General features: G+C 45.5%; 1 protein-coding gene and 1 pseudogene across 1 annotated transcript in view; both read right to left on the bottom strand.

Annotated features, from left to right (window-relative positions):
- The window catches only part of Prrc1 (proline rich coiled-coil 1), a 29,112-nt gene extending 24,184 nt beyond the window's left edge, over positions 1–4,928 (bottom strand). The window contains exon 1 of the mRNA XM_036205279.1: positions 4,784–4,928. The gene's annotated coding sequence lies outside the window, so the exon portion shown is untranslated. The remainder of the gene's footprint in view (positions 1–4,783) is intronic.
- Positions 4,929–7,235: 2,307 nt separating this feature from the next.
- On the bottom strand, positions 7,236–8,706 carry LOC118594889 (annotated as a pseudogene).
- Between the last annotated feature and the right edge of the window lie 9,658 nt (positions 8,707–18,364).

Raw genomic sequence — 18,364 nt, 5'->3', positions numbered from 1 at the left:
GTTTATAAAATGTTTTGCTCACATCCTGTATACCATGTGCGTGGCTGGTACTCACATAAGCCAGAAAAGGATGTCAGGTCCCCAGGAAATGGAGTTACAGTCAGTTGTTAGCCATGATGTGGGTGTTGGGAATCGAACCTAGGTCCTCTGGAAGAGCAGTAAGTACTCTTAACCACTCAGACATCTTTCTAACCAAAGGGGAGAGTCACTTTTAGGAGACAGGAGACCCTCTAGGCCAGTGGTTCTCAACCTGCCTAATACTGCAACTCTTTCTGAGGAAATACAGTTCCTCATATTGTGATGACCCCCAACCATAAAATTATTTCGTTCCAAATTCATAACTGTAATTTTGCTACTACTGTGATTCATAATGTAAATATCTGATATTTCCAATGGTCTTAGGAGACCTCTGGAAGAGGGAGGGTTGTTTGAGCCCCAGGTTGAGAGCCACTGCTCTAGGCAATTTAGAGGAGTGTTAGACCATGGTCCTAGGGACCATGAAAGGACATCTTCCCAAACAATGAGCAGGCTTCAAAGGAGAAGCACCCCTTTCCTTGAGGGGTCCTACTTAATAATGAAGAACCTTCAAGAGGACTGGGACATCTCTTCAATATGATCTGAGGGAAAGCTCTCCACTGACCTGGAGTTTCTGAGGGGTCCATCTGACTGAGGGTCAGAAAGGAGGCATCTCCAACTGGAAAAATCTAAAAACACTCACCCAAGGCTGAATCGGCCATTGGCTGGTGGGAAGTCAATGGATAAGGTCCCTGTAAGAACTGCTTGGGGCCCGGCCAGAGTAAAAAATGTGGGGTGGGGAACATGGGGGGGGGGGTTACATCTAGAACAGAACAGATTTAATCTGAGAAAAACCCATGGAAGGGAGGTCTCTAGGTTGGGAAAACAGTTCACAGGTGGGGGTCAAAAGCATCCACTGCCAAGAATAATCAAAGACTGGTGAGTGAGACTGTGGACTAAAGGATGGTCATAACTACCCCTCTGACCAGCCAGTCAAGGGCCTGAAGGGGTGGGAGGGGGCACAGCAGAAAAGCAAATCTGGAGCACTGGTTACTATAGTTACAGAAACTTTCAAACTGGTGTGACCATGGCTACCAAACAGCAGCATGCATCCGTTCATCAATCTCTGCTTCCTGATTCTGGATGCCACGTGACCTTCAAGCCCTGGCTGGAAGTCTCTGCCATGGTGGGCTATGCCCTTGAACTATGAAACGGATAAGCCCTTCTCTCTGAAGTGGCTTCTGTTGTTTGCTGGAATGTTTTATACAGCAACCGGAAAAGAAACTCAGACAGTACAGAACCAGCTCTAAAAACATGCAAAGTGGCTCTTGATGTTTTGACTCATTTTACAAATGTTCAGCGAAGGCAAAGTGTTTGCCAAGCACTAAATTGAGCTAAGCAAAATCCGGTCAACCTAGAGACTTGTACAGGACACAACCAAATTAACAGTGCCAATATCCAAGGATGCCGGTACAATTCAACACAGTAACAGCAACACGCAGCAAGGCTGGAATCTATATGCTAAGGCTGAGAACATAGTCATGCTGGGCAGAAGAAAGGATTCTGACCGAAAGGTCGGGGGAAGGTTCCCAAATCTAGGATGAGCTCAGTTCTGAAGGATAAACCCAGTTTCCATAAGTCAAGGAAGGAAAGAATTTAAATCGGGAAAGGGGGAAAGGGGAAGCTTCCAGAAGAAAAGTGGGCATACTGCAGGTATAAACACTACGCACGGCAGAGGGAGTAAGACACAGTCATGAAAACCAAGTGACAGAAGAGGGGCAGCCAGGGGCCCAGATGCACAGCCTTCCTGCAAGAGGTAAGGAGCTGGCCCTTTTAAGAAGAGAAAGGCACTCGAGCTGGAGGAGGCATCTGTCTTTTCAGCCTAACTCTTCTGAGATTTTAAAGCCGTAAGATGCAAACAGAGCAGAGTACGTCATGCAAGCTGATCTCAGTCACGGCCCCTCATAGAAATTCGCAAATACCGAAGGCAGAAAACCGACTATGGAACCGCACGGCTAACGCTCTGGAGAGCTTCCTGGACTTTGGCTGGTTTTAGTTATTTCTGAGTATAGGAGGTGTGGACAGTTCTGTGAAGCTGAACCACGTGCAGAGACAGCCATCGTCACCACAGTTAGGACCCACAAGCACACCATCACCCCAAACACCCTCCCTGTATTCTTGTCACGGCTTCCCTCCAAACATAAAACTGGCAACAAAACGCTCCCTGGGTCTCTCACTTTTCTCACTTCACAAAGGTAAAATAAATAAAACCATACCCCAAGTAACCTCTTCGTATTTGGCTTTCCCCACACAAACACACACAGAAAAATGCCTGAAATTCATCAAGGTTGATCTACTTACATTCTTGATAAATGGCATTTCCACCGCGCAGAGGCTGTCAGTCCACCCACTACCCACTGAAGACGTGGGCTGACCCCAGTTACAATTGCTATTTGTGTTTTGAAGACTCCTTTGGGTTGGGGTCCTAACTCAGTGGTGAAACGCTTGCCTAGCAAATGCAAGGGCCCTGAATTCAACCACCAATAAATACCATAAGGGGAGAAATAAAAATGGTTCCTTTGGCTGAAATATGAACACTGGACCATTAGGCATAGACCGCATCCAGGAACAGAAGTAGTTCAAACAAGGTCTGCCAATACCCTAACTGGGGATAACCGTAACTTCATATCCCCTAGGGTTTCCATGACAACTTCTGGTTGTCACAGGGCACTGCTGGTATGTATCAGGTAGTGGCTCAAATTCCCATGATGTACATCTCACAACCCACAAGAATCTTATGTCCCCAAACATCCACAGTGCCAGGCTGCGACTCTGAAGCCTAAACTAAGGCGATGATGGAGGTGAGAAAGGAGACAGACTTAAGAAGTGCCCATAAAGGATAAGAGGGGTTGGCACGAGTTACACACTTGGTCAGACAGACCATGGTGCCAACAGGAAGAGGACCGAGAGCTCTGTAAGAGGCCAAGGAGTTTGATGGTGTCTTTTGGGGGAAATCAGAGTGCTTCCCTCTAACTCAGCAGGAGCAAGTTCCTGGGAACACCTGAGAAGGGACACTAGCTGGCTCTGGAGTTCACACACCACAAACCGCAAGTGTCAGCATCGATGGACCAACAGTTGCTGACACCCTGCTCTGTGCGCTCTCTCTCTCTCTCCTAAGAAGAGGACACCAAGATAAAGGGACTACTGCTTAGCGCCAAACCTTCTTTCAGTTGTGTGGCCAACTAACCTGCAGAAAATAAGACCAGCAGAATGGCAGGGAGAAACGAGGACACGCTGGCACTCAGAAGTGGCCAGCACTTCAAGGTAGGGATGGATGAGAGCGCTAAAGACGGCAGAGAAGCCAGAGGGGATGCTGTGAGTGGTTCCATGGGTTTGCTAAATTACAGATCATCTCCGAGCAGGTTTCCAAAGAGGGGGGACTAGGGGATGGCTAGGACCAAACTGGGAAGTAGGGAAAGACAAGTATGTACCCCACCTAAGCCTGGCTGTGAAGAGAGGCAAGACAAGGCAGTCCAGAGGCTAAATATAGGCCTATTCCCTACCTGGACAAAGACAGATGACCAGGGAGAAAGGCCCCTCCACAGATTACATCACTTTCTACCCAGGTTCCTTCATCTCTTAATTTGTCATTCATATTCTTGAGGCAGAAGCCGTCCAATCCTTGCCATGGCTAGGTCCTATTTGAAGATAACCTCATCTCTCAGCAAGTGCATGGGCAAAAGAACTCACCTGAGACACATAATCAATTTCTTTCAGTCCTTAAAAGCTTTACTGTTTGAGGAATAGCTTAAACACAACACTGAAATAAACTTCCCAGACATGAACACACCCTCAAAAAAAAAAAAAAAAAGAAAGAAAAAGGAATAAAAGAAGCAGCCTAGTAGGATAAACAACAGAGAAGCATCTGTTGACAGAGCTTTTGAGGAACAAAAGTAGTCCGAATGCATCAACATTACAGGAAAAAGAGATGGAAATAGCTTAGAAGATTAGTCCTCATCAAACAGCTCTTCGAATCGGTTTGCACCTACTCAGGTCTGCAATAGATGGCTACTTTTAAGAAAAACGGGATAGTGGACTTCCGATCAATTCAGAGCATCAGAAGCCATTCCTGTTGATCTTATCGACGCCTTACGTCTGCCTCGAATACCACAAAACAGAGGTCAGCGGTCTGCCACTCTCTGTGCAGAGCCCAAAATAAACTTCCCTGCACACTCGGTGATCCCAACAGAGCTCATACAGCACCGGGAGTGCCCAAAAAGTGTCAGGATCGCGGACGATTCAAAGCTACCTCTCAAATCAACTACTGTGACAAAAAAAAAAAACTCTTGGACGTGAGATCCTGCCGTTTAGGAAATAAGCAAGCCTGCAAATCCGGCTGAAGTGGGTCCGGGTGGAAGAGCCCTGCAGGGCGGCGCTGGGCACTCGGGGGGATCCCAGGAGGAGGCACGGCGTCCCACCGTGGCGGGTGGCCTGGGCAGTCCGGGCAGCCTGTGCCACGTCTGCAGGCCGGGCTGGGCCGGGCGAAGGTCCGCGGGCTTGGACACCCGCGCACGCGGGGGAAGGTGCAGGCCCGGGGAGCCGGGGTCGGGGCCCGAGCGACGCGGGGACGGACCCCGCTCTCCCGACGGAGTGTCCCCGCCGGCCGGAGCCCCTACACTCCGCCGCCAGCCCGCCGGCCGGCCCGCCCACCCGGGGCTCGCCCCAGTCCCGTCGCCGCCGTGCGAGTCACCGCCAGGCCGGCGCTCACCTGGGTCCGAGCGAGCGCCTCTGCGGAAGCTGCACACGCGGGGTCGGGGTCGGGGTCGGGGTCGGGGTCGGGGTCGGGGTGCCCGGCGCAGGGATCCGGCTCAGCGAGGACGAGGAAGACCGGAGGAGCGCGCGTCCCGCGCCAAGATGGCCTCCGCGCCGCCCCGCTGCCACGTCGCCGCCACGCCCCGCCACGCCCCTCGGCCCGCCTCCTCCGCGCCGCCCCACACCCACCCAGAACTGGCCGCGGTGCACCGCCGCCCACGGGCGTTCCGTCCCGCCTCCCGGAGATGCAAGGATCAAAGCTTTCCACGTAGCACAGGTTCCCTCCCCGGAGAGGTACTGGGCACTGGGAGGGCGGCAAGTTACTTGCCGATATGCTTCTTAAGTAATGCACGATGTTTTATTTAAAAAAGAAAAAAAGGGAGGGAGAGAAAAGAAGGAAGGAAGGAAGGAAGGAAGGAAGGAAGGAAGGAAGGAAGGAAGGAAGGAAGGAAGGAAGGAAGGAAGGAAGGAAGGAAGGAAGGGAGAAGGAAGGAAGGAAGGAAGGAAGGGGAAGGAAGGAAGGAAAGAAGGACTGACCTAGAGTTCTGGAGCAACTGCCTTATTTTATAGGCACCTGAAACAATTATTGTACAATAACCAGCGACGTATATTAAAGGAACCAATGAATGAAATGTAAACGGGGCGGGGGAGAAAGAATTTCACAATCAGAAACCTTAATTTGAATCTAAAGACTCCTTCCTCTGCAGCATCCCCTTGTTCGTCGAACTACCTAGTCACCTTATTTCCATCTATAAACTGGGAATAATATTGCCCAGCACTAACTCAGGTAGATAACAAAGTATAATAAAACAAGATGAATGAAAGGACTTTTAAAGCTGTCTAGGGTTCAACAAAATGAAGAATTATAGATTTTGTTTTAGCTGGAGATTTCCATCCATTCATAGATTTGAAATTGATGCATCCCTTGAACTTGGCAGCTTTAAACACTCTGCAGTTCTTCGCTGAAAACTAATAGTATTTAGCAGTTCCCTGACGGTAGGTATGTCTGCAGTTACAGTGGGTTGTTCCCTTTGTTACCTTATCCTCTCAGAATGTGTGTAGGTGGCTGGGTTACTCTTTTAAACAGCTTTGTTTGGGGTGGGGCTGAAAGCAGACACAGTCTCCATCCCTTTGGCTCACACCCTTAGTAGTTGTAAGGTATGTTGATTTCTTCATTCATTTAGCAAATAGTAATTAATGGCTGCAGTGTGCTGAGCCTTGTTATGCTGCAACAAACAAGGCAGGCAAGATCTTCGTTCATAGCTTTCCTTTAAATAGGAAAAAAGCCCATGAGCTAGAAAAATCAACAAGACAACGCAAGAGTAATGTGACATGGACCATACTTTAGGCTTGCCACTTAGAGGTGTAGGATGGAAGTGCAAGACTTAGTGTAAGAAATGAAATTTGATGAGAAACTTATCCCAAAGCAGGCTGTGGTTATCCAGACAGAAGGAAGAGCATGCAGGGAGTTGGGGCAGGGGGTGGGCTTTGTCACAGAGGAAGGCAGAGACCAGCAAGAAACAGGACACTTGAGAGCAGGAAGGCCGGACCAAACCAGCCTTAGGCCATGGCAAAGCCTATGGTGTGGGTTCAACTCTGAATAAAATGGGAAGCATGTGGATGGACATGGGTAGAGAACTGACAAGGTTTTATTTCAGTTTTGGGTTTTTTTTGTTGTTGTTTTTTATTTATTTTTTACACTCATGATATTAATTACATTTGTGGTATTCATTGATTACATTTGCAGTATTCATTCAATAATTATTTTATGATATTCATTAATTACATTAATTGTACTGATTTATTACATTCATGATATATGTCTGATACTACTGTTCATTTGTGGGGCTTTTCCATCACACAAAACAGAGATTCTGCACTTAGAAAATCATTGCTTTATATTCCTTTCTTCTCCATCTTGAGAGAGAATGTCTAATGAACGTCTCTATGAATTTGTGTATTCTATGTTTCATGTAATACAATTCTAATTCAAACAGTGAAAGGGAAGATGAATAGGAATCTCACACAACTTAAGTAAAATATAGCTCTCTTAACAGATGAAGATAGGTTTCTTCTGTACCCCAGAATCTATTCAATATTTATATGAATAATTCAGTTATCATTTGGCTTAAAAGGGCTTATTGGGAAATGTTATCATTTTTACTATTTTCTACAGTGAAAATATTTTCCGGTTTCAAATAACCTTGGATTTTTGAATTATAACCCGTTTTTGTTGTTGTTTTTGTTTTTTTTAAGAAGTGAAAAGTGTTGAACATTTTATTAAGTTTTAAAAACTTTACATGTGATGAACAAAGTTAGGGGTGGTGCTTCTCAAAGACGACGTCAGCCCTATGTTGCTTGGTCATGGCAAAGCTGTTAGAGATCTCTCTTTTAAATGCTTCACGTATTCACACTCTCAACCCAGGACTGGGAAAGATGTCACCATCTTCTTCCTCACCAAAGTGTTTCTCAATGATGTTCAGAGCACTCTGGCTAACATGACAATTCTGGTGGAGCTGTAAGGACTCAAGTTTTTCAATACCACCAACTTCTTCCATCAGGAGATACATCTTTTCCTTCTCATGCAGCCTATCGGCCTCCTGCAAGAAGAAAGAAATAATGTCCAGGATGATGGTAACGATCTTCATGTCTGGAGCGGTGACCAGATTCAGCAGCAGCCCCAAAACTCTTGAGTTGAAAAGCCTGGTCAACGAGCTCCGGAAGGCCCCTGTTGTGAAGTTAGCCACAGTCTACGCGGCTTCTTTCTGCACTCTGAATTCTACATTCTTTAGTAGGGCTACCAAGGGAGGCAGCAGGTTATACACAATCAGCTGCTGGATGTGGTGTTTTGTCCATCGGCCACATTGCTCATGGCCCAGGCAGCTTCTTTCTGGATAGAGGACTTTGGGTGTCTCAGAAGCTGGCCCCATACCTTCAGCATGCCAGCATGGATAGCCATCTGGGTCTGCTGGTTTGTTCCTGTGACAGTGTTGCCCACAGTGCAAAGAGAAGGGGTCAAGATAATGAGTTCTGAGCTGGTCATGAGCTCTACGAGCCTGGGCAGGACCCCCATGGCCACCACACGATGGATGCACTCATTGTGGCCCTCAGTGAGGTAGGACAGGGCCCAACAGGTGTCTGAGAGGATCTCATTATCATGATGCTGCAGGAGCTGAAAGTGAGCGGGCAGATCTGCATCACAGCCTGCTCACAGGGGTACGGGGTTTCGGCACAGATTAGACAAAGTGCAGGTGATGTTCCGAAGAAACTTGCTTGGTATGTTTGTCAAATTAAGATTGATCAGTCTTGGGATGGCGTTGTTGGAAACTATATTGTCTCTGAATTCTGGGCCATCACCGGCTATATTACCAAGGGCCCACACTGCCTGCTCACACACGGTCAGAAGCGGGGATGAAGAGAGTTCAATCGGGCTGGATGGCACCAGCCGTCACAACAGCTCGGGTCTGCTGGGTAGTTCCTGACGCAATGTTGGTGAGTGTCCACGCTGCCTCGAACTGCAAGTTGGGGAGAGGTGCCATCTTCGGGAACTCTACCAGCTTGGGAATGAGCCCTGCCTCAATAATCAGTTTTAGAGGAGGGTTCCTCTCCTGAGAGAGTAATTTCCTGGCAGCCTGGGTGGCCAAGAAACACAGGACTGGATCCGAGCTATTAACACCTTCGATTATGTCTTCCAGAGTGTAGCCGGCGTCTTCCGCTGATACTTGAGAAAACAAGTCATTGGAGAACTGCTTGATATTTCTTCTCTGCCTTTCGGAGATGCAGGTTGGCAGCAATCCTCACTTGTCGCCTCGCAGACACATCTTTGCCGCGGTACTTAAATTTTTTCAGCCTCTCTTCAGGAACTTCTAAGGTAGGCATGTTGATGGAAGGGGGAAAAAGCACCTACAGAGAGCTTATAACCTGTTTTTGTTGTTGTTTTGTTTGCTTTGTTTTTGTTTGTTTGGTTGGTTGGGTTTTTTTGTTTTGTTTTGTTTTTCGAGACAGGGTTTCTCTGTGTAGCTTTGCGCTTTTCCTGGAACTCACTTGGTAGCCCAGGCTGGCCTCGAACTCACAGAGATCCACCTGCCTCTGCCTCCCAAGTGCTGAGATTAAAGGCGTGCGCCACCACTGCCCAGCCATTAAAAACAACAACAACAACAACAATAATAATAATAATAATAATAATAATAATAATAAAACAAACTGGGGAGAAGGAGGAAAAGAAATAAGGGGCTAGAAAGCAAACAGATGAAACAAAAGGGAGCCTTTTACATTTTTTATTTTCTTTAAATTTTTAAATTTATTTTGGTGGCTAGAGAGATGGCTCAGTGGTTAAGAGCACTGGTTACGAGAAAATATTTTACTGTTTAAAATAACCCTGGACTTTCAAATTATAACCTGTTTTTATGTTCAAGCTATCTCTGTATCATTTCTCCTGCAGTTGTACATAAAATGTTTTGACATTTAAAAAAAGGACAGATATTATTTCAGTATTAAACCACACCCTGATCTCCATGTGCCTACAGCACATGGAGAGGTGAAAAGATGTTCCCCAGAGGGACAGTGGTGGCTTAGACCGAGGGCTGAAGGTGTGTAGGCTAGACGTGTCTTGAACGTTGAGCTGCTTTAATTTGCTGATGGCTCAAATTTGGACCCTAGTCACTGTTTTTAGCCATGGCAGTGGCTCAAAACAACAGATTTTATTCTGTCACATTTCCAGAGGCCAGCAGTCCAAGAACAATGTGTCACCAGGGCCGCTCTCTACAACTTAGAGAAGAACTGTTTCTGTCCCTTCCAGCTTTGGTGGCACCCGGTGTTTCCTAGCTTGTACCAACCTACCTCCAGTCTGTGTCCCTGTGCTCATGGGGCCACCATTCCTCCAATGGTGTTGTGACCCAAATCTCCTTATTTCTCTGTAAATATATTTCTCATTGTATTGAAGACCCAGCCTAAATCTCAAGGAACTTGGAGAGCTTACAAATAGGGTCTCAGATGCACATACCTTTTTTTGGTGGGGGAGAGGGGTCACTATTCAACTGACTGTATAGACAAAGAGGCGGGAATAAATGAAATACATTGAATTATAATATCTATTTTGAACTTGTCAGTTTTTTTTTTTCCAGAGCTGAGGACCAAACCCAGGGCCTTGTGCTTGCTAGGCAAGCACTCTACCACTGAGCTAAATCCCCAACCTTTTTTTTGGTTTTTCAAGACAAGGTTTGTATGTGTAGTTTTGGTGTCTGTCCTGGATCTTGCTCTGTAGACCAGGCTGGCCTCAAACTCACAGAGATCCGCCTGTGTCTGCCTCCCAAGTGCTGGGACTAAAGGCATGCACCACTGCTGCCCGGCTTTGAACTTGTCAATCTTTAATAGCATGTATAACATAATGTATCCATTACTTTTTTGGTTGCTTTGACCATAAATCCCTGACAAGAGTCAACTTAAGAGAGAAAGGGTTCATTTTGTTTTCTAGTTTAAGGGTTTAGACTGTTTTGTCAGACGACGCATGTGACAGGAGAATATACCCTAATGAGGAAGTCAAGAGGAGACAGGAAGTAGGATTATGCTAAGAAACTCAAAGTCCTCCTGTGGTGATATACTGTGTACCCTAATAAACTCACATGAGCATCAGAGGACAGAGCCAGCCACTAGATTAGACATAGAGGATAGACAGTGGTGGCACACACTTTTAATCCCAGCACTTGAGATCTCATGCCTTTGCTTGGGAAGTACACATGCCTTTAATTCCAGGAAGTGATGTCTGGGCAGAGAAAGGTATGTAAGGCATTCAGAAACAGGAACTCACTCTCTTAAGGCTGGGGATTTCATAGAGGTAAGAACTAGTGGCTGGCTGCTTTGCTTCTCTGATCTTTCAGCTCTCACCCTGGTATCTGGCTCTGGGTTTTTTTATTAAAAGACCATCTAAGATTCGAACAACATCTCCGCAGTTGCCCACTTCCTCTAGCTAGGCACCACCTGAGCTCTGGCCCCAGCTAGAAACATGTGCCCACACATATAAGCCTATAAGGGGCATTTCACCTTCAAACCACAGTATATGGTATGCTTTTCTTACCACTTTTCACTTCTTGAGAAGTTTATTTGACAGATAGCATTATTCTAGAATTGTAAATGAAATAAAAATGAAGCCCTTCAGGATTGCAAGTAGAGCTGGAATTGAAACCCAGATTTCATAAGATGATACCCCAACTGCTTGCTTACTTTTTGGGTGGTAAGGAACTGAAATGTGTTCTTAGATGAGCAGACCATGAGGGGAATCAGCAGGGAACTGCAACTTAACGATAAAACAAAATACTACTGTGATGGTTAGTTTTTGTCAAATTCACACAACCTAAGGTCATCTGGGAAGAGGAAACCTCAATTAAGAATTGCCTCCAACAGACTGGTCTGTGGTCATTGTCTGTGAGGCATTTTCTTGGTTAGCAATTGATGCAGGAGGGCCTAGCCCATTGTGGGCAGGACTGCCACTGGGCAGGTAGTCAGTCCTGGGTTGTGTAAGAAAGGAAACTGAGGCTGGAGAAATGGCTCTGCTGTTAAAGACTAGGCTCACAACCAAAAACATGAAGGCAAGTGAACAAGCCTGTACGCAGCATTCTTCAGTGGACTTTGCTCTAATTCCCCACCTTCAGGTTGAGCCTTGTGTTTATGCCTCATTTTCCTCAATGGAAAAATGGACAAAAATAAAATAAAGTGAGCAATAGCCTGGAAGCTGAAAGAAACCCTTTCCTCCCCATGTTACTTTTGACCAGCATTTTATCACATCAGAAGTGAAGCAAATGAGGAAGATTCCTCAAGGGTGCTTCTTTCTTCTTCTTCTTTTTTTTTTTTTTTTTAGATAATTTTAGTTAATGATAACTCTACAGTTTCTCTTAGAAATCTCTAGGACTATTGGAGTTTGTGAGCACCAGAGTTCCACAACAGGAGCGATCTCTCTCTCTCTCTCTCTCTCTCTCTCTCTCTCTCTCTCTCTCTCTCTTTCTTCCTCTCTCCTCGAAAACATGGACAAACAAAACCACACCTCACTGGAGTCCCTATTCTAGCCCAACTAGAGTTAATAGATCTGCTTTGAAATCTTCCTAGGACAGTTCTGAAGGTCCGTAACAGTCATGAGTATCCAAGAAGGTGTTCACAGGTGGATGGAAGACAAGGATGATTGGGCTTCTGCAGCAGCATACCTGGGAAGAGAGGAGCTGTTGACCCTGCTTGCAGATGATGGGATCTGCTGAGAGCACAGCTCATGAGCTGCACAACCAGGTAGGACACTTCAGATGCTACAGGGGTGTACCCAAGATACAGAGGTGCACACACACAGTCATATGAATACAAGGTGTAGGTTATTTTGGCAACTAAGAAAGAGGGTAAATCTTGCCACAAATATTACATAACACACACTTGAACTGAAAAATTCTGTGGTGCACATAAATTTACTCAGGTCCACACACATACACATAAAATGGAAAAAAAAAGTCTCAGAAATAAAATTACATCTCTGGCTTGATTTTTAGGTGAATAGTTAAGCAATTTAAAACTAAAAGTGTGGACATGATATCTAAGCATGCCAAAGGTTAGCTGCTAACTAAGTAGGGGTCAGTGTTGGGGTTTCAATCCAGGCTGTTAGGTCATAAAGTTAAATGTTTTAATCTATACTCTGTTGCCTTTGGGGCTTTAATTCCTTACTCACTTCCTTCCTAAATGTGAATTTCAGGTGAATAATTAATTTTATGTTTATAGGTATTTTGCCTGCATGTATGTCTGTGCACCCTGAGGGTACCTGGTGCTCCTGGAATCCAGAAGAGGGTGTCTGATACCCTAGACCTGAAGTTGTAGGCAGCTGTGAGCTGCCTGATGTGGGTGCTAGGAATGCAACCCAGATCTTTTACAAGATCAGCAAGTGCTCTTCACCACTGAACCATCTCTCCAGCTCCAACAGATATAACTTTTAAATTAAGCTTGTGTGTGTGTGTGTGTGTGTGTGTGTGTGTGTGTGTGTGTGTGTTGGTTTTCAACTTTAAAAAAAAATTAGATATAGGGGTGACTACCTCTCCATTTGTCAAAAATGCTCCCACTTCAGAGCTATTGTTAGGAATAGCCACCTTTTATTCTCAAAAGCATTTCAGTTTGACAATAATTAGTGTGAGTGTAAGAATGTGTGTGTGAGTGTGTGTGTGTGTGTGTGTGTGTGTGTGTGTGTGTATCCCTATCCCTGTATGGATACACTTGCATGTATGCATATACACATGTATAAGTGTGTATACAGAGGCCAGGGAACAGTTTTTGGGTATTGTTCCTTGGATGTTGCCCATCTCTTTCTTCAAACATACTCTCATGCTACATTATAGTACACCAGTGAAGTAAGCTGGCTGGCCAGCAAACCTGGAGATATCTACTTGCTCCTTCTCCCCGGCACTAGGCTTACTACTATGCACTGCCACACCAGGCTATTGCTGGAGTTATCTCCAATCCTGCCCAGGCCTGCAGCCACTCAGAACCAAATAAACACTCAGACGCTTATATTATTTAAACTGTTTGGCCTAATGGCTCCAGCTTCTTGCTCTCCAGTTCTTATATCCTAAATTAACCCATTTCTATCAATCTGTAAGTTGCCATGTGGCTTGTGGCTTACCGGTACTGTCACATCATGCTTCCTCTGTCTCTGGCTGGTGACTCCTGACTTAGCCTTCCTGTTCCCAGAATTCTCTTCTCTGATTATCCCGCCTATACTATACTTCCTGCCTGGCTACTGGCCAATCAGCATTTTATTTATCCATCAGTCAGACCAACACATTCAGCATCCCCATCACCAGGCTGTTTTGGTTTTTTTGTTTGTTTGTTTTTAACATGGGTTTTAGAGACCAAACTAAAACCCAGGCAAGCATTTTACAGACTGAGCCATGCCCCAGCCTCCCCAGTAAATTGTATTATTTTAGCTATATGTGCTCTGTGCGGGTGAACTATACTGTGAAAGTGTCTATACCTGTTTATTCCCCCACACAAAAGGCCATCATCATCACAGTTTCATTCTAATTGCCTTGAAAGACAAAATAATTTATCTTTATAGAATAGCTGTGGTTATCAGAAAATAACCAAGAATATCAACTTAAAGGAGCAAAGACTTATTGGGGGGGCCTGTGGTTTCAGAGATGGCAATTCATGGTCAGTTGGCTCCATTGCTCCTGGGCCTGGGACAGAGGGTGAACAGATTCTCAACTCAGAAGAGCTAAGAAGCAGGGGTGAGGGTGGGGTAGAGTGGGGTGGGGTGCAGTGGGAGTGAGGTGGAGGTGGTAAGGTTCTAATATCCCATTCAAAGGCTGGGTGCTCTGTCTTGCTTCCTCCAACAAAACCCATTTCTCTAACAAACTGTCCCATCTCCCCGTAGCACCACAGGCTGATAACCAAATTATTAACCTTTAGCACATGGCCCTTGGAAGACATTTTGGATCCAAACCCTAACAGGCCCTTTGTTTTACACATGGAAAAAAAAATGCAAAGACCCAGTTCCACCTTGCTTTGTAGACCATTCTCTTGTGCTATGGCCCGCTCCATATTCCTCATCTCAGGGACAGGTCCCAAAGACCTGTTCAGCCGTATCCTGAAACCAGGTGACCCTCACCCAAAATGTGCATTTTCCTTCTGTCTTCTGCTAACAGGAAACTCTCAGTGTTCAAGGCCCAGCTCAAGGTTTTCTTCTACCGTACCAACCTTTTCACATTGTCTTGTCGTCGGGCTCCATGCCTGTATTCCCTACTCGTTTAGGAACTGCATTTAGACTGCCACTACATTCAGTTCCACTGAAAGCTGTTCAGAGTACTCACTGGAGAAAAAGTCTAGATTTAGTAAGGCCCTTTGGCCCCTCTTCTTAATGCTGACTCTTTCCTCTTTCCCAGAGTGACTTTCCTTGAACACCCAGCTCCTCCTGATATGACAACAGAACTAGTTGCTTACTGTCTACCTTTCACATTATGAAAACAAGCTTCATGAGCACGTCTGTCTGTTTTGTCCCCCCATTGTATTCCCAAAGTTAGTCCCCTATCCTCAGTGAATACTCAGTCAGTCTCTGTTAAAGGGGTGAGTCTGAGCACTGCATCAGGAAACTGCCTCAGAGTCCCGCAGCCTCTGTTGCAGGGTGCTCTTACCATATCGTGATTAAGTCTAATCAAAAACATGATCTCAGAGGCAGTTTAGTTCTTCATTTTCTTCATATGCATAAACTTCTTGTCCCTCGGTGGGAAGCAGTTAAACTTGGCCACAGAAATGTAGTCTGTGATGGAAGTTAAGATTCATTACATAATTGGCCATCATAGATAAGTGGCCTGTGTATGGGTTAAGTTTTAGGTGCCACGTTTACTGGATATATTATAAAATATTCACACAACTAGTGTTTATTGAGTAAAAAGCTCTGTGCTAGAAGGCAAGGCCAGCAGCCGCATCAACTAATTCCTTTCCTTTTGTCCTCTTGGTCATTGCTTTTCTGAAGATTTTATTGGTTCTTTGAGAACTTCATGCAATGTGTTGTGATCATAGTCACCTTCTCTCCCGCAGTGCTTCCCAGAGCCCTTTTCCTTCCCTCTCTACTCAGCTTTCTCCTCTGTCACCCCCACCAAGGCCACCATGTGCTTCCAGATATTCTTGGCGGTGTGGCCTTCTCCTGGAGCATGGTAAACTCATGGTGTGTGTGTGGGGGGGGGGGTTGCTCTTAGAGAAAGCTGGCCCTTCTTTTCCAGTTGCCACTAGCTCCTCAGCTGGGGTAGAAGTCTGTGCCCAGCTTCTCTCTCCATGCTAGGAATTGGTCTGGTTTAGACTTGCACAGGTCTTGTGCATGGTGTCACAGCTGCCGTGAGTTCATATGGGGAGCTGCCCTGCTGTGTCCAAAAGACATAACCATGTAATTATCAACTGGTCTGACTTACAGTCTATGTGACCTCTCTTCCACGGTGATCTCTGATCCTTTAGAGGAGGGGGCACAGTATATATGTCTGTTTAAGGCTGAACATTCCACTAGTACTGATCTGAAGAGCTACATCCCTTCTGACTAGATTTCATAGAGCTGGAAGGCACTATGCAACCTACCAGAGGAGAAAAATTAATCAAAAGTCATGCCCAGATGTGAACTCTGTGAACTACAACAATGACTGACCAGGCAGGACATGCCCATTGTGCATCAGAGGCATGAATGTCACAGAAATAACCAACCACTTTCTGATTGGGTTAAGATCTACTACACAAAATGTAACTCACACACGGCACCATCACTAGAGGTCACAGGCTGTAGTAGGAAACCTACAACTATTATTCTGCTAGGAGAGAATTTAGTACTATTATTCTGCTTAGTGGACAATGTATTAAACTAAACTCCTAGTGACTTACACTTATACCCGTAGATTAAGGAGTCTTCCAGCCCTTATCAGAGAAGCTTTTGTTTGCAGTAGATGATTGTCAACACAGAGACCCATAACTGGTAAAGGTGCAAAGAATAAGAGACTACAAAATGTTCAGTCCTACTTCCTCTCCTGAAGAAGGTGATATATAGTAAGAAAGGTATTTGCTCAAAGCATGAAAATCTCGATGCTATCTCAGACATGCACACAAGTATGAGAGAACACAGACTTGGTGGCCTAGCTGTAGTTCATGAAGAACCCTCAAACTTTAAAAAAAATGTGTATACATTGCTGTTTTGCCTGAATGTATGTCTGAGTGAAGGGGTTGGGTCCCCCTGGAACTAGAGTTACAGACAGCCATGAATTGCCATGTGGATGCTGGGAATTGAACCCGAGACCTCTGGAAGAACAGTCAGTGTTCCTAACCACTGAGCCATCTCTCCAGTCCCCCTCAACCTTTTTAATAAAGCTCTAGGAGAAGAGTCCATTGCAGTTGGTAGTCAGGAGAGGGGCAAGTGGCACTTTCACCCTCCCCACCATGTTTCCTTGTTCAGGATTACTTTCCTGCAAGATCCTTTCTTACCTAGCATGCATAATGATGCACCAATCTCTTCTTTCTCATTTACAAATAGTAAATAACTCTTACAAAATGTGTTATTTTCTTTTAGGTTCTTCTTCTTTGAAAAGTGCCTATTTCTTACAATCATCATGAGAAGTATCTTTAATGAGGGCAAATATGACCCATTTTATTCCTGCTATCTCATGCACACATAAGAAGCAACACATTCTTCCTGCAGAGAAGGGTAGGGAGTATTGTACCAGTTTCTCAAAACCCCCAGAGACCACCAAGGAGCCTATTTCCGATGCAAGCACATCAGAGTCCTTTTATTCAGGTTCAAGCTGAGCCACTGCACGGCAGATGGAAGGAAAAGTGGCAGAGGCTACGAGCCCAGGTGTAGAGAGTTTTTATAGGGAAAAACCACAATCTGGGAATTGGCAACTTGGGATTGAGTAGATGGGATATGGGGCAAGGTGATTTTTTGAAACTATTGGTCTAGACTTTGGGTGCAAAACCACATTTGAAACCACTGGGTAAGACTTTTGGTGGAAACCACAAACCATTGAACAGGATCATCTGGACTGCTCAGCAGCATTATCTAGATATCTTTAAGGGCCATAAACTGCAGACAGGATGTCTGCAGGAGCATACTGCTCTGTATCCGTTCCAGTTGTCATGGCACATTCCTGAGGTCCTTCCTGGAACTGAGTACAGCAGGTGGTCTGAGGTGGTGGCCCTTTCCCTAAGATGGAGCCTGTTAAGTCAAGTCTGGGCCTTCACAGGAACAGCCTGCACTCAACAAATCATGAGCCTTTGGAGTTGCAGGAATCACTGTCCACTGCCTTCACTAATGTCATCATTCTCCACACTCCCCACTGTGTGATATTTTATTTGTATGTTAATAAAGTTTGCCTGGAGATCAGAGGACATAGCAAGCCATTTTAAGAAAACACAAAAGTCAGGCAGTGGGAGGACACGCCCTTAATCCGATCACTTGGCAGGCAGGGTCTGTGTGTTCAAGGTCACACTAGGGAAGAGCCAACCATGGTGACACAGGCCTTTAATCCCAGTACCAACCATAGAGACCTGGAGGTCTGTACAGACAGGCACTGACAAGGAAGTGAGGTAGCTGGGCTAAGAGCCAATGAGAGGGCAGAACAGCAAGGCAATAAGGCGTGGGTAGACAGGAAGTAACTCACTTTGGAAACTGTGGTGCGGTGAGGTAAGGTTAGCGGTGGCGATTCCTATTTACCTGATCTTTAAGGCTTTCACCCCTATATTTGGCTCCATGTTTTTTATTTAATAAGACCACTTAGAAATTTGCCTACACCCAACCCTCATAGTACCAGTAAAAAAGGTTCAAACTCCTGATGCCAGTTTGTGTGTGCATGCTTGTAGATCCTCAGGATCTGTTCACATTTTTTTTTTTTTTTTTGAGACATGGTTTCTTACTGGTCTGAAAATAGTCAGCAAATAGGCTACTAGGCTAGGCTGTCTGGCCAGCAAGCCCCTAGAGATCTGCTTTTCTCTATTGTCTATAAAGCACATCACCACATGTGGTGCTCTGTCTTCTCTCTCTCTCTCT

Source organism: Onychomys torridus, chromosome 13 (genome assembly GCF_903995425.1).
Source record: "Onychomys torridus chromosome 13, mOncTor1.1, whole genome shotgun sequence".
Taxonomy (NCBI): Eukaryota; Metazoa; Chordata; class Mammalia; order Rodentia; family Cricetidae; genus Onychomys; species Onychomys torridus.
This window is presented reverse-complemented; position numbering and strand designations above follow the sequence as displayed.